Consider the following 22829-nt stretch of genomic DNA (forward strand, 5'->3'; position numbering starts at 1 on the left):
TTCAAAATAGTTATCCCAATTGTTCTAAAAATTAAAAATGAGTATAATTGTCTTAAACTTATCTGAGACAAGAATTTCTATTTCTTTCAAATGTTTGTCAATACTTCACAGATAAGCAATTTATTTTTTTTATTTTTTCATCTGTATAAACAAATTTAGGAGAAAAAATGACAAATCATCATACAAGGCTTGAATATTAAATTAAGTCCAGCAGTTATTTATGTCAAAATGTACCCTAGATATCAAGATTTTATTCACTTGAGCAACTTAACCATACATAAATGTTTTGTAAGGCCTGTGCAGTGGTATAATGCAAGCAGGTTTTCACAATTTCTAATAGAAGTGAATTTTATACATATCAGAATGTCATTTGCATCGATGCACAAGCTATTGTTGATGTCAAATTAATAATGGAACTACCAAATAATTATATGATACTAATGATTTATCGTGTATAAAATCACATAATTTTGATGGAAGCCTAAATATTAAAAAAGGATTTTTTTTGCTCTCATAAATTGGCGATCAAATGACAAACAAGATAATTGGAATATGTCGTGAGAATTTCGTACATGAAATAGTTTATATGAAAATGATGTTAAGGTGATGGGAACAAGAAAATAAACTATTTTCCAGATAACTTTACTTCGAGAACTTCAAATGTCAATGAATGTTATCAATTGTGAAAATTCAATTAATAGTTTTCTTCTAAGAAATGCCATTATGAAACAAACGTATAATTATGTTTAAATTAAAAGCTGGGTAGTAAGGCGGGAAAATTACTACAACGCAAATTCATCACCAAAGACACCCCCAAAAAAAGCAAACAAAGGGTGCAAAACGCAATATCCTGATTATCTGTAAACCAACTAATTTTGTTACAATTTAAGGAGGTAGACCTAGGGTAAGGGACACAACTCTCACAAGTCATTGGAATGTTTATATTCAATTGTTTTACATCAATCTCAAGTAAGTATCAAAGTAACATGGAATTGCTTTCATTCTGTTTCAAATAAAATCTTGATAGGTTTTAGTAAAATTGAATATGATACAAACCTTTCACTGATTTCAAGAGTAATGTCCCTTACCTTAGGTCTACCTCCTTAAACCCTCGAAAAGTATTAATTGTAATATGATTTCTTCAATTGCACCCGAGGCCCCTTCACATAGAAAATGAAATTTTCTATAATTGCATAACCTTTCGACATATCAAATGTAAATTTGATACGTAAAAAATTTCCTCAAGCCAAGTGCAAAATTCATTATTTCTATATCGCAAAAACTGAAACAAATCAGAGTTATTTGACAAACATATTTACACATTTTTGTAACAAATCTGCAACACCGAATGTAGATTTGCACGCTATTGGGCGTTACAAGGAATTTCATTTTAACAATGCAAGGAAACGGGCGTTTTTACAAATTTGTCTCACCTAACATATATTATTGAAGAATATTACTATTTGATTGCAATAATATGTTTATAGTGTGATCTGATTGAATATCAATAGTTGTATAACTTTCAATTCTGGTCCACGCCCTCATTTTGTTATGTATTTGAAATACATTATAATTCTCATATTTCCGCTTCCGTTCATAAGCATGTCACATCAATTTCTATATGCATCCAAACATGTTAAGATTTAAGTCAAAATTTCTTTTTTTACTCTATGCAAGTAAATGCTTTGTTGAGTTGGAATGTTTAGCGTTGATATATTTTGATAAGAATTAAGCGTATAATGATAATGTTTCTCATGTAGTATTTAATTTCAAAAATATTGCTGGAACAGAAAAAAAAGTCAAAAAAATATATCAAAACTACTGATACATATTGAATTGATTAAAAGGTAAATTAAATATAAACACATTGCAATAGTGAAACAGCAAACAAGGAGAGCACCTTAAGGCTGCATACTTTTGATTAAGAACAGAATATTGTAAAAATAAATATGAAAAGCTAGGAAAAACAACCTTCATCTAATGTAAACTGTACCAATCTAAAGACATCGTTGTGAGATCCATTTTAAGATTTTTTTTTCGTCAAAATGTTTTGTTTATCAGAAAAAGGGTATATATTCAACTTCTTAAGGTCAGTTTCTTCCTGGAATACCTATAAGTCAAGTACGTAACGAATATGGATAACTTTTTTGAGATGGTATTTCCTTTCAAATCTTTAAGTAAAATATTCAAGTATCAAAAAAGAAGGGCAGTTGTTTTTAATCAAATTCAAAATCCCTTAGATAAAATCTGGTTTGGCAAAAAAAATGACAATCCTTGCGTAGTGGTTTCAAGTGATGCTATTCTCCTACTGATAAAAAGTTTTAATAAGCTGACGCATCGAACTGTAATTTAATCAAATATGTATAAAGTGGTATTATATGTACACGTTATGGGAATAGCCTTCAAATTTAATAACATATGCATCAATACTGCAATAGGGGAGCTTTCATTTTTACATTTATATGTTCGATCTAATTGTCAAGAATGGGCGTTTCCATGTTTATTTGATGAAACGGAACATTAGATGTATTCAACATTTTAAAGCAATAAAAATTAATTTTTTACTTGTTGCATAAAGTATTGGATTTTGATCTGATTGCTACCTTTCTATACATATGTTATTCTTATCCTTTTTCGAATGATAACATTGCATCCCCTTGGTGGATTATGTAATTTTCAAATTTGTATCTGTAGGTACAAACAACTGTTAGTCTAGTTTGGCTCCAGATTGATGGGAAAGTCCTTCAAATGATAAGTACAAGCATAATTTGTATATAATGATAATTTATTAAATTTTCAAAAAGCTAAAATATAGTAAATACTCATATGTTAAAATTTGCATATTGGAATTCAGGTGCGTATCAAAAGGATTTGGAAAAAGGGGGTCCAGATAAAGGATAGAGATCCATGCTTTTATTCGTTCATTTTTTACCAAATTTGCACAAAGTTAACTTTTACAACAAAAAGTTGGGGATCCATTCCCCAGAATTCCCTACCTTATTAGGAGGAACTGTCTTTCTGTACTAATGTTGGACACCCATTCTTTAATACGCATGAATTATTTTTCTAAAGGCAGAATTATTTCATAAATTGTGCAGATGTATTGTAAAGATTGTAAAGGGTTATATATAACTCGTATATGTTTTTAAAATATAATACGTCGAAAAGGTACACTCTATTCGATTCCATTAAATGAACAAAAAACAATGTTGCATTGATTGCTCGTTTAGGCACTATAGAAGTCTTAAATAAAAAACGCAATTTCCAAATTAAAGGTCTAAATTACTGGAATAGACGCGTAATAGAACTATTATAAAAATATACATCAAGAAAGGCTTTCAAATCAATTTTTGCTCTTTTCCTCAGATATAAATCAAACTCAAGTCTGTATCACTGTATCAATTCATCATTATAGTTAAGGATTTGGTTTGAAATTTTGCTACAGTTTTTCGGTACATAGGATTCGCTATATTTTCATAAACAAATTTAAATAGAAAATATTTAAGTTAACAACATGCAAGCTACTCAAAATCATAGGTAAATTGTGGCTAGAGACTATTTTCGACGATATATTTCTATCACAAACCATTAAAAATTAAGTTAATGTGATAAACTTTCTGTTGGAAAAATTTTTACTATATGTATAAATTATTCAAGCAATCGAACAAACATCAGATTGTCAAGTCATAATTGACATTTTTAAATATATATTAATTTGTCATCTGTGACCTTTTCGCAATAATTTAAGTAGTAGTGTTTATAAGAATCATGCAAATTCTGTATTATGTGATACACCCAGAAAAAGCCACACATTTTTATTTTTGTTACACAATGTATTCAGTTGCTTTATAGGTCTATATGATGAAATGTATAATTATTCATTCCAATCTGTCTGCTCCTAGGAGATGATCCATATTAAAAACCAACAGTTTCTATTGTATTTTATGGTCATTTACATGTACATAGTTATCTCCATTTACATTACGTGAGTTTAAACCTTATTTTACTTAGACATAACAACAAGCTAAAAAACTTTATATGTATGATTTTATTTAGTTTATGTTCTTTGTTGTGTATGTCTGTTTTCCATGTCTGGTCTTTGTCCCTGGATTGCATTATTTATATTATAGCTATAACCTTGATTTCCTTGATTATTCTGGCATGATTCTTATCTTGGGTGCTACTTAAAATACAATATTCACAGTTAAGTTAAATAATATACCAAAGTGCGACAGTTTACCTTGTGTCGGTTGATAACGATGTGATAAAGTCACTAACTAGTAAAAAACTTAACTACATGGAAAATTGATTTTTAGTTTGTTGTTATGTCTAAGTAAACTAAGGTGTAAACTCATCGTAATGTTTATGTTTTATTCCATAGCAATAAGGAAAAGAAGTTGATCGAGTAAATCTAATGTTCTAGTACATAATTGATAACATATGTATGTTGATTGGTAATTATGAAATAACCCACGAGTTTCTATAGAATATTCTATAGGGCTAATAACTAGGATTCATTGTCGTTGTGTTGAAAACTAGCTATAAAAAATAAAATTATCTAGATCACTCTAATACATTGTGTAAAATTCACCCGTTAATGGCAAAATTGGACATTGACGTCTACCCACAAATTAATGTCGGAAAGCAGCAGACATTAAGTACGTCCTTTATTTCTTTTTCAAATATATTCTATTTCCATATTTTGAAAGTGAAACCTAGAACCTCACCACAAATACTTATTTTATCTTAAAATATATCGGTGCAGACTATTCTTATGTAAAATGGTAAAATGTTAGCTACAAATTGCATTCCCTGGTTATGCCGGTATTTTCTTCACGAAGTGGCATTAAACAGGCCTTCTATGTGCCTTTTAATTGAACAGATTTTACGATTTCCCTGGTAAATAATTATTTAAACCTGTCTAGACCAAACCCGAGATAAACTGGAATTCTGTGATAACCAGACATCTTCTGAAGTCCCTTCTAAATATCGGATTCAATGCGTTTGAACATGTGTAAACTGATTACCAGCCCAAACTGAGCGAATCTGTATTCCAATTTTTTTATTGAATTCTTAGCTGCACCATTTTGCTCTGAGCTGACTAATTTTTAGTTTTTTACATTTTGCCAGTTTCGGAACTTCTATATGATATAAGTAAATGAGTCTAATCTAACGTTTTTATTTTAATTATGGGACTATTTATATAAAAATAGCATAAGACCCTTATTCCCCAATCATCTGTTTGATCTTATACATAAAGAACATATGTCAGTATATTCGTGTAATGGGGGAACTATACTCACTATCTGATGTTTAATTGTTTTTTAATTAATGTTAATCAAGGCTCATACATTTATAGCTTGATTTGTCATTATTAAACACACGTGCATGCAGATTCTGCGTAAACGTTTTTAAACTGCAAATCATCGTGTAATACATTCGAAGTCATACAGTGCTGTATATTTTTGACTTTTTATTTTATTTTTCTGCATATTTTGGTTTCTTTTTTCTATCCGTGTTCAATACATTCAATGGAGGTTGACGGTCATGTATGGTTTGATCATATCAACGAATTAAGGGCGTTGTCGAATATACATCCTTTTAAATTCGTTGATCAAAAGTGAAAATCACTCTATAATTCAAAAATTCTCATAAATCTAATACAAAATGCTCTACAGCCGATTACACATGCTTTAATATAATTCTATTCTGCTTGTGTTATCCCATCAAAGTATTGCGGTTTAAAAATGATCCGGTCAAAATATTTCCGCACCAAATAATTTGAATGTATACTAGATCTTCACATTTGTATAACGTATGCGCAGAGCATTTTTCATCAATCTATCATTATATTTTTCTTTGTTTTTTTTTCAAAGACGGTTGTGCAGAGACGTTTAGAAATTACCTATCACCTATAATGTATGTAGTTAGTCCATGTTTGGACAGAAACATCATGTAAAATTTTGCGGTTATTTACATTCCAAAACTATATAAAATGTCACAAATTAAAGCCAATAGTAAGGTCAGATAGGGTACAGACACGAAAATAGCTTTTGTTCCACTATAGTTTCTTTTAAAATCTATTTTGCATTGCCTTTATGTACAAATATTCTGGTGGCCACTGTTATGTAACATTTGTTAAACAACAAAATGATCATCATCACGAAATTGCCTCATACGTTGCACCCACGTGTGGTCGATATTACCATACATGTTTTCATGCTACCAGCTAAAAGAGCAGGGCACATAGGTAGGAACTTTATATTATATTTCAAAACTATTTTACATTGAGTTAATTGTGAATCAATCAAGACTATATTTACTGTGTTTAGGAGAGTCACATAAAATAGGGTAGGTAGAGTAGCAGGAAACAGACATACTATATAGGGGCACCATCATAAAACAAATCCCTGAACCATCTAATTACTCATCTGTGTGACGTATGAGAACCGTGAGATTGTTTGAACGCCCACACTTGATACACACTTAAGGAAAACCGTTTCTATTCGACAGCCAATTTAAAAACCGCGTTTCAGTATTGTACAATCTTAGAGCCTATCCTTCTTGGAGTTTTGTTGCAGTTTAACATAATTGTTTTTGATGCACAACTGCTTACAAATGCATACTATACGTTATTTACATATTGTTTTCAAGTTGAATTGTTTCTATACCTTTGAAAAATCTCATGATAATTCTTATTCCCTGCAAATACAGTATTTAACCATACCATACATGCTCAAAGCCCCCATTTCCCTAAAATCGAATTACATATAACTGACATCAAGGCAAAACTGACGTGAATTACAAATTTATGTGGGTTAAGCCATCTACATTGACATGACAACTTAAGAAACTTTGTTAAAAACACTCCTAGCAACACGTGAACAGCATATCGAAGTTTGCAATATATATGCTTGGTATTTTTTTTAATTATTTTATTTGGTTATATGAGGCATTCATAAAGGCAATTACAGTGATACCTATCTTAATCGAATCACCTTATAAAACAATTAAGAAAGATGTTAAGTTTCATCACGTTCATTATACATTAAGCTGATATGATGAGATTTCAAATCGTGTCTGGTTAAGACAAGTTTTCGGTTTATTCAGGGTTCGACTTAGACAGATTTAACTGGTTCTTTTTCTTTTTATTTGTATTTAACATTGTCCATTCCATGTACGTCGTGTCATGCTGGACCTACGTACTTGCCACTATATATTTCATATTCTTTCCGAGTCATAACACAGTGTAATCAAAGGTAATATTCACGATCAATACCCTACGCGACGTTTTTCCTTGACCATTTTCCTTCATTGAAATATACACCCATATATCTTTATGGATGGGAAACTGAAACATTTTTTTACTTATGACCTTTAAATTTGATTTTCTTTCAGCAGAATAGAGTAATTTATAATTGATGTGTTAATCATACTCCGGGAATAAAAAAATAAAACGCAACGGACATCTTTAAAAACCTATAAAATTTTTAAATGGGGTTAATGTTTTTTTTTATATTTGAAGGAACAATTAACTGCTGAATCCGAATAAATGTTTCCTACCAATATATTGTTGTAGTGATTGTGTAGATAAGAAAACAAAACATAATTCTCATTTATTATGATAATAAAACTTGAATGAAGAAGTCGTAATTAGAATTTGTCCTTACATATAATAGTAGAAAAACTTATATAACAAAATGTTAAGTAAAATTTGGTATTAGCAGTCTAGTCTTCTAACTCCATACATATCATGCAACTGATTGATGACTTAAAATACCGTTAATATTATCATTTAAAAAATTACAATAATATGCAGTTCTGCCTTTTGTTTCAATTACAGAGTTTATTTGTTTCCTCATTTACTGTGTGTAGTACTCAATTTTCGGGTTTGTTTCGCAAACATTTATTGTTGTAAAGTGACTGTCTATCAATATCACAATTTTTTTGCTGTTATCCGTGTTTTGAATACTATTGTAACCTAGATCCCTTTTTTAAAGATGTGATAATTATCAAGGACGTTGTATAATTGCACAAGGACTTTCAACCAAAGACATTAAACATTGAAAACTAAATAGATTCATACAAGTATAATATATATAGACCAGCGTCCTCTGCTTTTCTAGAAACACCCACCGAGTTGCTCATAAAAAGTCAAGTCAGGGGTAGAAGAATAAGGAAAAATGTATACAAGAGAAACTCAACTTGTAGTATAAATTTGATAAAAACAACACACGAAACAACTAATTACAAACAAACAGAAAAGCATAGAAAAATATCCAATTTTGAATTATAAACAAACTTGCATATGAACTCATTATATATAGCGTCAATTATTTCAAAATCGTCTTACGATCGGTTGTAAATAAAAATTATGATATAAGGTGAATGTTAGTGTTATTTTACCTAGTATGAATCTATTCAGAAAGTTAGTTGGTTCTTTATGTTATTGTTTTCATAGCCATTTTAAAGCTGATGCTACTTTGACATTTATGAAAATCTATGTCATGACATGGTAATTAAAGTAATTTCGGTATCATCACCTTTCATTGAATGTAGAGTATTTGAAAAATAATAAACTTCACTTTCAATACAAAGCAAGATTATTAAACTAAAATGGGCGTAATCCATACAAAAACAAGTACATATGGTATTCAAAATTAGTGCGAAAACAGGCTAAAGGTGAAAGCAATCTTAAGATGTACTTTAAGTGTGAGTATTTGTAAGAATCAGGCAAAATGGGAAAAATCAGAAACATGCAAGTCAAAAATCATGTAATATCACTCAAGGATACTTTCCCTATTTGAAAAAAAAATTGTTTGATAGCTGCATCACTGGCTTTGCTCAGAAATTTTTCAATAGAAGCTTAAATAATGAGGTTTTTGACAGAGTTATCTGCCCTATAAATGTTCATTTTCAGTGCATTTCAATGAAATTGTAACTCAATGGTCCAGCATGATATGGAAAATTTTGTCTGTTTTCCTTGATCCTGATGGCGCAAATAGTCAAGTTACACTACCAAAATGACGTTTTTTTTATACTATGTTTCACCTACTGCCTGATTTGTACAGGGACTGACACTTAAATTTAAATTGTATTAAAAGTTTCCATCTGAAAATACTCCAGGGATTTATTTATTACATAGGGACATTATAGTCTCCAATACTAGGATAGGATTTAAAACAGGAGTCTCTTCTTCTAATTTCTCTTTCTATTTCACTTAAAAGTTAAAGATTAGGGTTATGATTTTTTTTTTATAACTTATACAAAAAGCTCTTTAATAATTAATTACGTCACACATACTTAATAATAATAATCTAATTTTGTATCTCCGCGGTCTACTCGAATATTCGTTTAGGTACCGATAACATTGATTTGCTTCATCGAAACCAAAACACTAATATCGGAAAACGTATGCAGTGTTAATCATAGCTGTCCATTAAATGCCATCTGTTTTGTGGTTACTATCATTTACCCTGAAGGATATAACGGGACCATGACACTTGCTAAGGATGATGCGCAGATCAGATTAAAATACCGTTCTTATTTATATCGAAGGTATGCTAATTGGCGGTATTGCGCTAGTAAAAACTGAATTTACATGCGTGCATCAAACTTTAAAATAATTCTGTGATTTTGGGAATTGCACAAAAAAGGCTTGATATGCAAAATCTAGTTATATATAACATTAAACTGTATTTAATTTAATCACATGCACGAAGAAATCTTTAAATTTTCTCTTTTTCGTTATTCCAGTTTATAGGGTTTTTAGAAACAAATTTAGTACTTTGATTAAATGTATTAATAGAAATGTAAACGTCCTATAAACATGATCATTTCAGTCAACGCTAATAACCAACTTCATCAAAGATATGTATATAGGACGCTATTTCTTCATATATTTGAGCACCTCTCCCTATTTCCAGTGGCAATCAAAATTTGTCGACCCCAATGTCCTTGTGTCCCATCCCTTTTTCATTTCATCATTTCATGTTGATTTTATCATGAATTTCATGTTCATTGTCTGAATATAGCTGAGATATTGCTGCTCGGACGTTAAACCCCAACAAACATCATATATTTGAGTGCCTTTGAATATATACCCAAAACTTTGTCCGCGGTATTCAAGTCTTATGGTCAAATCAATTATCAATGTAACGCGACACATCTTATATCTATCATTCATAATAACGGACCAGTCATTCGAAATCTTTATTACTAAAAAAGCTGGAAAGTCTTGATAACAAGGAGTTTACACATATCAATTGATGATGTTTAAGTGAATCCTATCTCTTGATTTTCCGTCGAAAAAAAAACTGCGAAAATATATGCGAAAAATACATTTCCCACACCCATTTCATGCAATATAAAGGAAAGGTGGCAGGTAAATTCATTAATAACATTCGTCATTTTCGGTCTGTTGATGTAAGAACTATGTCTTTTTATCGTAATAATTATATAGAATATATTATTAAATATATTACTATCTGTAAACTAAAGTTTGTTTTGCAGGACTGCATATCCGAAGTGACGAACCATAAAAACTGAATTGATTTAATCATTTATTTATTATATGAACTTGGTGCGACGACAGTTATTTTGTCTACGGATAGCGTTATATGTCCTTATATTTAATTGATGCATCTGTTTCCTCATCTATCAAACATTTATTTTCAAATTCAATGTGTTTTCTGTTTTATACAGAACCAATCAATCCAGAACATTTGAAAAAATGTATTTTTCTTATTCTATTATAAAATAGCTGTGTATGAAATTAAAGTAAACCACTTTGAGCAACGATAAAAAAGAAATTTTATCTGCAAAATAAATGGGAGTATAAGAGACAGTGAAATGCAGCGGAAAGTACGTATACACGTACACATATGGTCTGACTAGCAACTGAATCTTCTCAAAATTGTGAGCATGGACATAGAATATAAGGAGGGTAGACTTCGCTCGAATAACTCTAAAAGTCCCATTCGTCAAACCCGGTACTAAACGTGAGAAAAAAACCTATGAGAGCATTGATATGTGTCAATGGGATGAGATGGGCTAACCAAAAAAGATTGATGACGATGGGGGACAGTCTTAAAGTTCCAACCTCTTTTCGAGCGTATCTGTAAGAAATTAAAATGACCTTTTAAGTATCTCTTTTTTTCTGGTTTTGAAGCCAAACATATTTTGTCAGTTGATGTTTTCTCTTTTTTTACTCCAGGTATTTTTCATTTTTTTAAGAGTAGAACAAACACAAAAGTTTAATAAAACATTGGAACATAAACTAAATGATTTACACCAGATCTGGATACCCTTTCACAGGTTTAAATTATGTTTGAATAGAATATTGAATACATTTTATGAACACAAATTTTTTATGAGAGTTTGTATAATAATCAGTGAAAACATTCTAACAGAAAGGACAATGCAATGATCAGCATAGCTGTCTATCAGTAGACGTATATGTGTTGAAATGAATAGTCGAAACAACTTTATCCACAATTTTGCAGCAGTAAATTTTCCAATAAAATGTTTTATGATATCATTTATTTTCTTGGTCGTTTATAAACATTAAATTTATTATTATATTATTGTGTGAACATGAAGAAGATTAGTCCCGTTGTAAATCTCAACGGACACTATCGTCGTGAAAAATTGCTTCCTATGAAATTTTGCATTATACAATGACATAGCCTTATCTGACTTTAATTAAAAAGCATTTTTTCATAAAAGAAAGATGAGGTCTAGATTCGTCGTAAAAATACATAACGGTATTTTCCGTATCAGCGCATACTACCATGGTAATAAGATCAAACATTGACTTCGACATTTACAAAATGAAAGAAACTTATCTGATTGATGTTTTACTTATGACTGTAAAGTGTACATCGACTATCAGCATCAATATCTAGAAAATTGTAAATTAACTATTAGCTACCCACCAGGTTCATTCTGATAATTAAACGTTTGACCGGACATACATGTACTAAGATGCCTGATGGAAAAGTTCATATTTTGATGCTTCAATATTTCCGTGACACAAAAAAACTGGGATATCCCCACTTTTTTGCATGAAATTAGGTTTTTAACTTTTAATGAGTAAATGCTAAATGTATATGATTGTAGAACTTGACTTGTACTTTTAGCATTGATATTGAGTTAAAAAAATTAAAAAGATGTCATATAGTGGAACTTTGCATATTGACAACTCAAAATAAAATATAAGAATACACACAGAAACTAAATAATAAATGAGAAACCCGGTAGGGTAAGCATCATATCTTCTGTTTTTCAAAATGCAACACCCACCGAGTTGTCCGTATGATGTCAAAATTGGGGATAAACGAATGAGGGATACTTTGGAATAGAAAACAAATCTGTTTTCGTTGTCGAAATTGTCACACCAAAAAGATCATCGAGTTCATAAAGTTGACGGTGCTTGTTGGCCGTGCATAGAACATTATTTTTGATAATGACAAATACAGGTTTAATCAGTATAATTTAATGGAAATGACATAGAATTTGCAAGAAAGCTTGGAATTTAAAAAATCTTCCTAACTGATATGTATAAACTTTAAAAGGTGTTATCCATGAACTCGTGGATCGTTATGATGTATCCATCTGCACCATGAAAACTGATTTATTCAACGGGTCATAGCTTTCCTTTCCTCGTCTGTCTACCCCGGACTTGACTTTTTATGAGCAACTCGGTGGGTGTTTCTAGAAAAGCAGTGGACGCTTACCCTACCGGTGCACCTGGTCCATGCTCCCAGTGGAGTCCGAGTTGCTCATTTGCTTTTGCTACTTTGTATGTATGATTTTAGTTACTTTATGTTCTTTGTTGTGCATGTCCGTTTTCCATGTCTGGTCTTTGTCCCTGGATTGCATTCCTTTGATTACCGCTATAACCTTGGTTTCCTTGATTACTCTTTCAACAGAAACGATTAATGGACATTCAAATCAATCTATGAATGAATTTTGATCGCTTTAATAAAAAAACATGGAATACGTATTGTTTTCTATGTGAACCATGGTCGTTGCAACATTTTAAAACTATATTATGTGAAGTAATTATTGTGCATCTCATTATTAATCAAGAGTTTTTGACACATCTTTCATACAGATAATAAAATCACTTGAGTGATAAAATACAGTTTCGAGACAGCTCAATCATGGTACTAATTAAGACATTTCTAACCATAATTTGCATCTATTACTCATTTGATGCATTTCTGTGCACTAAAAGTACATTTCCATTTGAATGAAATGGTACTCAGGGTGTAAATAAAGCTACACCCGATGATAATTTAGATGTTCTGTTACATCACCAATAGTCTTGGTATTAAACAAATTAAAACTACTCATATGTAGACCGAACCAAGAAAAAAAAGGATTGAAACGCCCCTCACTGTTCTCTTCGTCAAGTATGCAATACTTGTACGACTTTGTTTAATTGTACCATTTTCGATTTGAACATTTACTATCGAAAAATATATATTTTTGCTAAAGGTGCATATTATTTGCATTAACTTTATTTCATTGTGGCAATATCAAATTGTTTAAATTTAAGTGCCTTATTGTGCGACCCACCTATGTAGTTAATACCCACAAAAGTGATCTACTCCATATCAGTACATCTTAAACGAAAATCCCAATTTGAATTATTACTATGCGTCATGGTTCATTATAGTCAAAATTGGCGTTCGATTTAACTTATAACATTCACACACTCTACCTTCAGAGGAAAATAAATTAGGTTCACAGCAGTTTTATATAAGGAGAAGACTGCAAACTAAGCGAGAACATCCTTTGCCATTTATCCCACCTACCATACTGATTGTTAAAAAAAAAGTATATCACCTTAATAATACACCTGCACTTTTGTACGAAGAGGACTTTCTGAGTTGCACTGCAATGAATGGGAGGAATAATTAAATTAACCTCTGACTTTTCAGGGATCAAATTGTAACAAAACCAATAACTTGTTCGTTGATGTTAAATGTTAGAATATCGGCGATCATAGATTAAATCTAGATGTTATTACTTACAAGAGTACATTACATTTCATTATGTTTTCACTTGCAAATGATAAAAGGTTTAAATGTAAGGCATTAAAGAGTTATCAAGGGAGCCAAGGGAAATCAAAAGAATGTAATCCAGGGACAAAGACCAGACATGGAAAACAGACAAACACAACCAACAACATAAAATAACCAAAATAAAACATTTAAAGTAACAACAGTAAATTAGCAACTCGGACTCCACTAAAAACTGGGAGCATGGATCAGGTGCACCGGTAGACATTAGAGCGTATCTTGGAAAGTAACCGTTAATCTTCAACACCCTAGTATGTTATATTGTTTAGTTCTAGTATATCTTTCTTCTCTTTTTTTAAAGACTTTATTAATTCCAAATAGATTCATATTGATGTAAGGCATTATTCCCTGCCTGGATGATTCCGTACAAAGGTTAGTATTTTAAAATTTACTCAATTATCGTCTTCAGTAGATAAATGCCTCATTACATGTTGAACGTAACTAATTTAAGGGCAAAAGGTGTTGGGGTCGTGTGAAGAGAAAATGTTGAATTGTTGTGAAGATCATTTTAAAAAACGTGAGCATCAAAAATAACAAATAACTGCTACACATACAACTTGGTTTAAAACAATATAAGTAAATAGAACACAGAAGTAAGATGTGGCTCATTTTGTTTTTTTTTTCTTTTTTTTTTTGTAACCACACATCATTTTGTTTTGTGTTAATAAGAGGGTACTGTGTTATCCCCATGTTATCCTAGAAACGGCTAATCGGTTGTCTCATTTTAAGTACGGTATGTAGAAAAGGGGGAAAATGTGATCAAGTTTCTTAAATAAATCCAAGACACTTGAATTAAAGTAGATGGTGATGATGTTCTATTAGTATAGATTACTATAACTTCATATATGTGTATTACTATAAAATGCAACTTCAGACGCACCCCATATTTTCCTTGAAACCGCTCATTTAATATCTCATTTCAAGTCCGGTATGTAAAATATGGTGGAAACTGTGATCAAGTTTCTTATACAAATCCAAGCCATTTCAATTTGAGTAGATGGGTCATGATGTTCTCTTAGAATAACTTACTATAGCATCAGATAAATTGGCGGGTATTGCAGTGGTGTATTACTATTAAATGCAAATTCGGACGCACCATATGTTTTCCTAGAAACCGCTAATTGAATGTCTCATTTCGAGTCCGGTACGTAGAAAATGGGGGCACTGTGATTAAGTTTCTTATACAAATCCAAGTCATTTGAATTGAAGTCAATGGTTGATTATATTCTGTTAAAATCGTTTACTATAACGTCAATCATTTTAAACGTCCGCACAAAAAATGCACGAATGCAGCCACACAAAGGAGCTATATAGAATTCGATCATTACTAACACGAAAATGGTCGCTTTATTTCAATTGATAAATTAAGAAAGAAACGTAAAATTTAAAGATGTCATGTACAATTTCCGATATGTATACAGTCGCTTCAGAAGAAGGGGGGGGGTCGCTCAAGGCCCCCAGTGAGTCCGGCAAGGCAAAGCCCTGAGGGAAACTCCTGAGTTTTAACGATTTTGGAGCCAGTTTTTCAGAGCCTATACTACGTTCATGGTATGCATTTGTGATAAATAACCTTTATTTTATCTTTAAAATGTGTGTTTTTAATTTTGTTACTTTTTCCGAAAGCACGCAATTGCGTATTTGCGTATACGCAGCTACGACCCTGATATTTAACAAGATATTGATGCAACATTAACAAAGCGTCTTTGGTATCTCCATACCACTTTGATAATATGACTTCAAATCCAGAGTTTTTCATGATTTAAATTTCAAAAATTCCGGTGTTATGAGTACCGAAGATTCAAATGAACGAATATTTTCTAAAACTTTTCAATAGAAAATGATTTCATTGACTTGGGGATTCCAGCGTTTGTACCCGTACCTCTTGTTAAAAATTTTGTAATTGTATGCATTGTAATAAGATACTGACCAACAATTCCAAAATGTCTTGATTTCCGCCTGAATTTTACTTTCTATGTTCATTAATATTATGTGACAGCATTACCATTACGTGTGTATATATCGAGTTGACCGTGGGTTCTTTCATTGTCTCCTGGTATGCCATTGTTTTTTTTTTTTTTGTTTTTGTTTTGTTTTTGTTTTTGTTTTTGTCTTTTTTTGATAATTTCTTGGAGACTTATAGACAAAACCATTCAATTACATACATAAAGTTCATTACAGAGTATTATGAGAGATTTTACTTTTTTACATGTTAAAGTGAAGTTTTCCTAACCATTTAACACATCAAATACGGTGTTTCTTAACCTTATGTTAAAAGCATACTAACTAAACTGGTCATATTCACTCTAGTACATTGATCCGTATTGTCCTTTTACTACATAATGCGCTATTCTTACCTTTTGGTGTTTTTGTTGTTTTGGGGTTGCGAAATCTGTTTTAACTTTATCCAATATAGTTGTAGTTAATCCTGTTTCAGTATAAAATATAATTATTATCTTTGATCACTATTATTTTTGTATTTTGTCACCACTATTTTTTGTTTTCTCTTTCTAAACCCTGATGTAATCTCGCTTTTACCTTTTCTCATTCAAAAGATAGATTTCTTATTTTCTCACGGAAAGAATTAGAAAATCAATTTTAATTGGTTAAAACAGATATGCATGAATATTCATGACTGAAGAATATACATCAAAGTATGTTCAAATTTTCATTCAAATCCTCTCATTGCATGAATAAGTAACAAATGATATTTTTTTCCCCATGACCAAATTTAATTTTAACGCATGCAATACGAAGGTGTGTTATTCAGTAATAATATAAAAGTACACAAACTGATGTGGTTGGGTTACTACTAATCATATAAAATATTGACAAATATTTTCAATAAGTACTTTGCAGTTTATATGGTATTCAAAATATAGAACAAAATATTATGCAAATTGTCATGAAAGACAGGGATGATTAGGTATACGGATGAAGTGAAATGGAAAATTTTGAAAAATTATTTCAAAGCACTAATAATCAGGAGTATATATATGGAAAAAGTATTCAATAGTGCTCACTGGTGATAGGTAATGCAGGATTTAAATGACGTTTAAATATTTGCAGTTGAAACCTACTACTGCAAGGTTAATGGACCTAACGGAAACACACTGTGTTTTTAAACATCAGACCACCGTAAATTACAGTGAAATCGGATTACATTAGACAATTTTCTTGCATCGTTATTATTTCACATGGTGCGTTCCTCGACAAATTTGCCAACAACTTCAGAATACATTTAATATATAGGTCATATTTTGAATTAATGAAAGTTTTTTATTGATTATACAGTTCTTATTTTTACTTATTTTAGACTATTTTTTATTGAAACAAGTTTATGCTTCAAATATACATATATTTTTTATTCATGTATTTGCAGTAACCGATTGCCTAAAACACCATTTTCGCAAAACACGACCCGGGCTATATTGAAAGTCTTCTGTATAGTATTGATCATTGCCACTATGATACTGCACGTTGCCACTATAATATTACACGTTGCCACTATGATATTGCTCGTTGTCCGTATGTCATTATCCATTATCATAAACGTCATATACCTTTGAATGTTACACTATTTGTCAAACCGAAGGTCAGTAAGCTATTCATCTATACATTCATGCACAACAATTATTTTTACACAGTACCAATACCATATGCATATTCCGATCTGTTCAATACATATTCCCTAATATAACATTACCTTGTTGCTAGATTCAGCCTATCTCATTGTCATACCCAATACATTTCCCACAATTTCCGCTTCCCCATTAAAACATCACTTTTTGCATAATTCGATATAAGTTCACTTGATTTCATTCCATGTTAACATTTTCCCAATAATTCACTTCCATGTTCCGCTCGCGAACACATGTTTACAATACATTCACTTTTAACCCATAGTCTTACAGTTTTGATGATATCATATGATCAAAGGTTGGATTTTTAGGAATTGCAGATTTTACCGTTTTTTTTTCCCCAAAATAAGCTTGTGTAGAGGCGAATTATCATTTTGCTAACTAATTAATTCAAAGACTATTTTTGTGTTAAAAGCACTTTAGGTCGCATTGATTTTTGATAACCAGAATTATATTTTAATTAAGTAGAATTCTAGCTAGTCCTAGAAGACCACTGTTGCTTAAAACACATCTTCCCTAGCCTATGAAATAAGTACGTACGACAGTAACAAAATTTCGATAATCTGGGTTTATCGCGCGTAAACTATAAATAGCGGCCGCTAAACCTAATTTATCGTATGCAAACTATAGTTTGCGATCGATAATGATAATTATACTTATTTTATGTATTTTCATCGTTCGTTAATTTAAATTTAGAAAATGCTAATTTAGAATTAAAGTTTTATCAAATCGTTCAGCAAGATTCTTAGAACGTAAATTTAGTTTTAAAGTATAACCAATCAAATGTCAGGATTCGGGTCAGATGATATGAATTCTATAATGAAATTAAAGTACCATTAATGTGAGTTAAGTTTGACCAATCATCATGTGCCATAATTAACACATGCCTTTTAACCGCGTTAAAAAGTTCAATTCCGAAATACGTCATTTCTGACAGATTCATGTTTCAAAGCATCCCCATGTTTAGGAAGTCGCTGACGCTCGACCCGTCTCTATAATCATCGTAGTTAACGATGTAATATAATCATTGAATATTTTGCTGTGATACATCGGTTATGTATTCAAATAATGACTAAAATCAGTCAAATATCACAAACTCCCGGAACGTTACTCGAATCCCAGACAGCATTCTTAAGTTGGGCCAACGTAGGGTACCCAATGTTGGCCCAACGTTGTAAGTGCAAAGAGAGCCAACGTTGGCCCAACGTAATGCCAACATTGACCCAACGAATCCCCAATGTTGGCACAACAAAAGCCCAACGTTAACCCAACCATTAGTCCGATAATTGTATTTTTTAAGATATTAGAACATAATTTAATTATGTATTTCCTTGACATGTCGCAGATTGCTGATGCTGTACACTCCTTCATAATAACGCTCACATTCTCCCTCAGTTTATCATATAAATTCTTTACAGTTTGAATGTACCAATGACAAGCTGATTGTAGTTAACAAGATTAAGCAAGAAAATCTATTATAAAATTAGCAGATACTACGAGCATTGGCATACTAATTATTGAAAATTTGCAATTTTTTTTTCATTTAATAGACATATGATAATACCTGTCACTGTTTTGTGTTTAGGATAAATTTTACATTGAAAATATGTATACATTTGTTCAAAATGAAAGACAACTTTTGTTTTGTTAAAAGCGTATTATGCTCTCAGTTACAAAGCTGCATAAGGGGGAGATAATCATGTACACTATTGTCATCATAAATCAGATTTGGTTATTCATGATAATTTTTTTGTGTTATTAACTTCTAAATATTAAATGCGAATACTTGTTGCATGAATATTAAATATGCAGTTAACAGAATTCGAGAAAAGAGCCAACAATACTTTTTTTTGTAAAGAAGTAAAATCGTATTATTGGATATATACATTTTGGTGTTTAAACGTTGGGCCAACGTTGGCCCAAATTGGTATCGCAGTTTAGATGCAACACAATATTTGCTTTCATACATCCGGATTTGCTTTTAGTTTTATTTTCTTGAGACCGACATACATTTTTGCATTTTTCATATATATCAAAAAGAAATATTTCCATAACTACTACATTAGGCCAACGTTGGGCCGACGTTGTATTGCCAACGCCAACTAAAAGCAAACGACCCAAACATCAGCCAACGTTGGTCCAACGGAGGCATGCTGTCTGGGATTGTACATTATCGTGTTTTGGAGTTTCTCAACGTCATGAATTGTCGTAATGTCAACCACTGGGAGTGATTGATTGACTAAGGTTTTTGTTAATCGGTCGGGTTTCCACGGACCTGTCCCTTCTATTAAGGCGCCGACTATGTTTATACTGAGAGGTTCTGGGATTATTTTAAAGAAAAAAAAATTATTACAAATTTGAGCAAAAAAACAAAAGTACTCAGGCATGGACAGAAAAATATGATTCAGTATTTCCCCCATTTCTTAACAATTTTCAAATATAATTTTTTTTAAAACTCTGCCTGCTGCTGAAGAAAAATAAATCATTGACGCGTTATCAAAGGAAAAAAATTCAAACTCAACACGAAATCCCAGCGCCCCCACGTCCACCCCCTCCCCCCAAACAGAAAATGGTCTGTGCCTAGGCGACCTTTGCTCCTTTTGCAGATTCGTCATATTTGTATCATTTGCTCAAGCATATTATATGTAAAGATGTAGATGTATTGATATAAATTCTATAAAGCATATTATTTATCTTATCGTAATTGGATAAAACTCCAATGATTAGAAAAATCTACCTGCTAGGAATTTTAAACGTCGTTGCCGCTTGTTAGGATACCTATTCACCAACTGTGATAAATGAGTTGTGGATGTCATCGCTTTTTGCAAACCTGTGTTAATTAACCAGAGGCTCAATACAGGACTTAACTGACTAACATTTAAATATTGACCTTAATATGATCAAAACTATCAATACAATGTACAATACAAAATACAAGTTTGCCAATACGGAATACAGCCGTCCAATACGGATTTAGCGATCTAATCAGGTTTTTACCGTTCAAACGTCATATTGGACTGGTTAAAATCCATATTGGCCTAGCGTATTGGACTAGTTAGTCAATAAAGGTATAATTGCGTAAGGGTTTTCATACTGGCTGAATTATTAGTCCTCGGCTAGAAATATTGGACTTCGGCTATGCATCAGTCCAATATGGCTAGCCTCGGACCAATAACTAAGCCAATATGGAAAACCTTGTACGCAGTACGCGGTAATGCTATATTATAACTAGCCTCTGCTTCTGACAGACATTTTTGTTTGATCAAATAGAACCAAGGAAAGGTACCGTCAAACTGGGTCAAATATAAAAAGTATCAAAACATATATAATTGATGATATCGTTAAGAAACGGGTTTTTAAGTGATTGTGGTGTAACGGAGAACAACCCTACGCCATCATCACTTGTAATTGGAAAAATACATTGTTATAAAGATATCCAATGCCGATAAACGGTGACTGTGTTAAAATACCACACATTTAGTGGTGCGTTTTCAACCGATTTAAGCAATACATTATGAAGTTCATTTCTGAAAATTTTATGGAAAATCCAGAAAAATACTAGATTAAATCAGTACATAACAACATAAATCAAACAGAATGTATACCATCCTTTTCCAATTTAAGGATTTGGTTGGTTGAATTCTCGCCACATTGTGTTCGCTAAGGGTTCATGGTTCTGCATTAGTAAGGATGCTTTATCTATGGATAATACTATTTTTTTTTATTATTTTAGGCCATGACATATGGTATTTTGGAGTTGTACGTTTGACTTTTCCGATTAATTAATTAAGTGAATATTACTTATTGGGTCGATATCACTTCAAGGGTATATACACCATCCCAGTTGTCAGACTTGTCTGACCTGAATCATATCAGATTATTTACTGACTTTCGCGGTTTTACAAAAAAAAACAACAAAAAAACAAATAACAAAAAAAACAAAAAACAAAAGAAAACATAACAAAACATACCAAAACAAAACAAAACATAAAACACTGAGGCTTCCTTCCTTGTACTACAGCATGGTATAACCTCTCCATGCTGGAATTAGCTAAAATGTCTATTTTTGGATTTGACTACTTCTGGTATACAATTAGTTTTTGGATTTAGATTATTCCAACGGCGCTAATCTGATAAGAAGTAACTCCTTGAAACAAGTGTATAGAATATCGATATTTGCAATATAAATATGATCAGTATGTTGTACTTATCATCTTATACCAATGAATTGCATTACCTATTGTTGACTCTCAATTATCTGTTCAGAAAACACTTTTCATTTTTTTTGTTATTATCTAGAAGCCTCTGTCCCCAACCCTTCTTATTCACCGCTCTAACTTTCCTTTTAGACTATTCCTTTTGACCACTGCTTAGAGTTTATCCGTATGGTAATTTTGTTATTACCATTCATTTTGGAATTCTACTCTTGTTAACGCTTCTTCATAATATTTTTCTGCATCATTGAAGGAGAAAATTATATCCTACAGTCTCTCTTTCTGACTTTAGATCAGTCAATTTGTAATAATGGATGAACTGGTTGACATAGGATTCCTGTTTTTTTATTATCTATTTCTGTGTTATGGTTATCAGTTTTCATTATGATTTTTTTTAAAATCACCTCCAATTATAAAATAAAGAGGAAGTTTATGGTTGTTCAGTGTGCTTCTTATTGATAAATTCCTCATTGCAAAAGATTGTGATAATGGAATCATGTAGTTTTTTGTCCTGAAAGGGGGGGGGGCACAGGATTTTTACATTGAATAAGAAATGTTTTCATGCAAGCACAACCAAAATCAATATTTTTATTTGAAAATCTGCCTTCTTAAAAGTAAAGGGGGAAATATAAAATCATTATTTTGTTTTTGTTTTGATGGATGAGTACAACAAAAAATATTTTTCCAAAATTTGGAACATTAATTCATTAGTTCTTAGCTGTAAATGTAAACTTTGGTTTTGATAATGATTGATTGATTGATTGTAGGGGTTTAACGTCCGAGCAGCAAGGTTTTGATTATGAATAGATTGTACAGAAGTCATTGTGATTAAAAGAAGGAAAAAAACAAGCATGTGTGACTGCCTATGAAACACACCACAACAACAG

The 22829-nt window shown here is 31.5% G+C and overlaps 1 protein-coding gene across 1 annotated transcript in view; it reads right to left on the reverse strand.

Moving 5' to 3' along the window:
* Window positions 1-16742, reverse strand: part of LOC148614138 (uncharacterized) — a 173698-nt gene extending 156956 nt beyond the window's left edge. Inside the window, exon 1 of the mRNA XM_088590432.1 lies at window positions 16445-16742. The gene's annotated coding sequence lies outside the window, so the exon portion shown is untranslated. The remainder of the gene's footprint in view (window positions 1-16444) is intronic.
* Between the last annotated feature and the right edge of the window lie 6087 nt (window positions 16743-22829).

The sequence above is a fragment of the Perna viridis genome, chromosome 6 (assembly GCF_037379345.1).
Source record: "Perna viridis isolate PV_CMFRI_1.1 ecotype Kerala chromosome 6, ASM3737934v1, whole genome shotgun sequence".
NCBI lineage: Eukaryota > Metazoa > Mollusca > Bivalvia > Mytilida > Mytilidae > Perna > Perna viridis.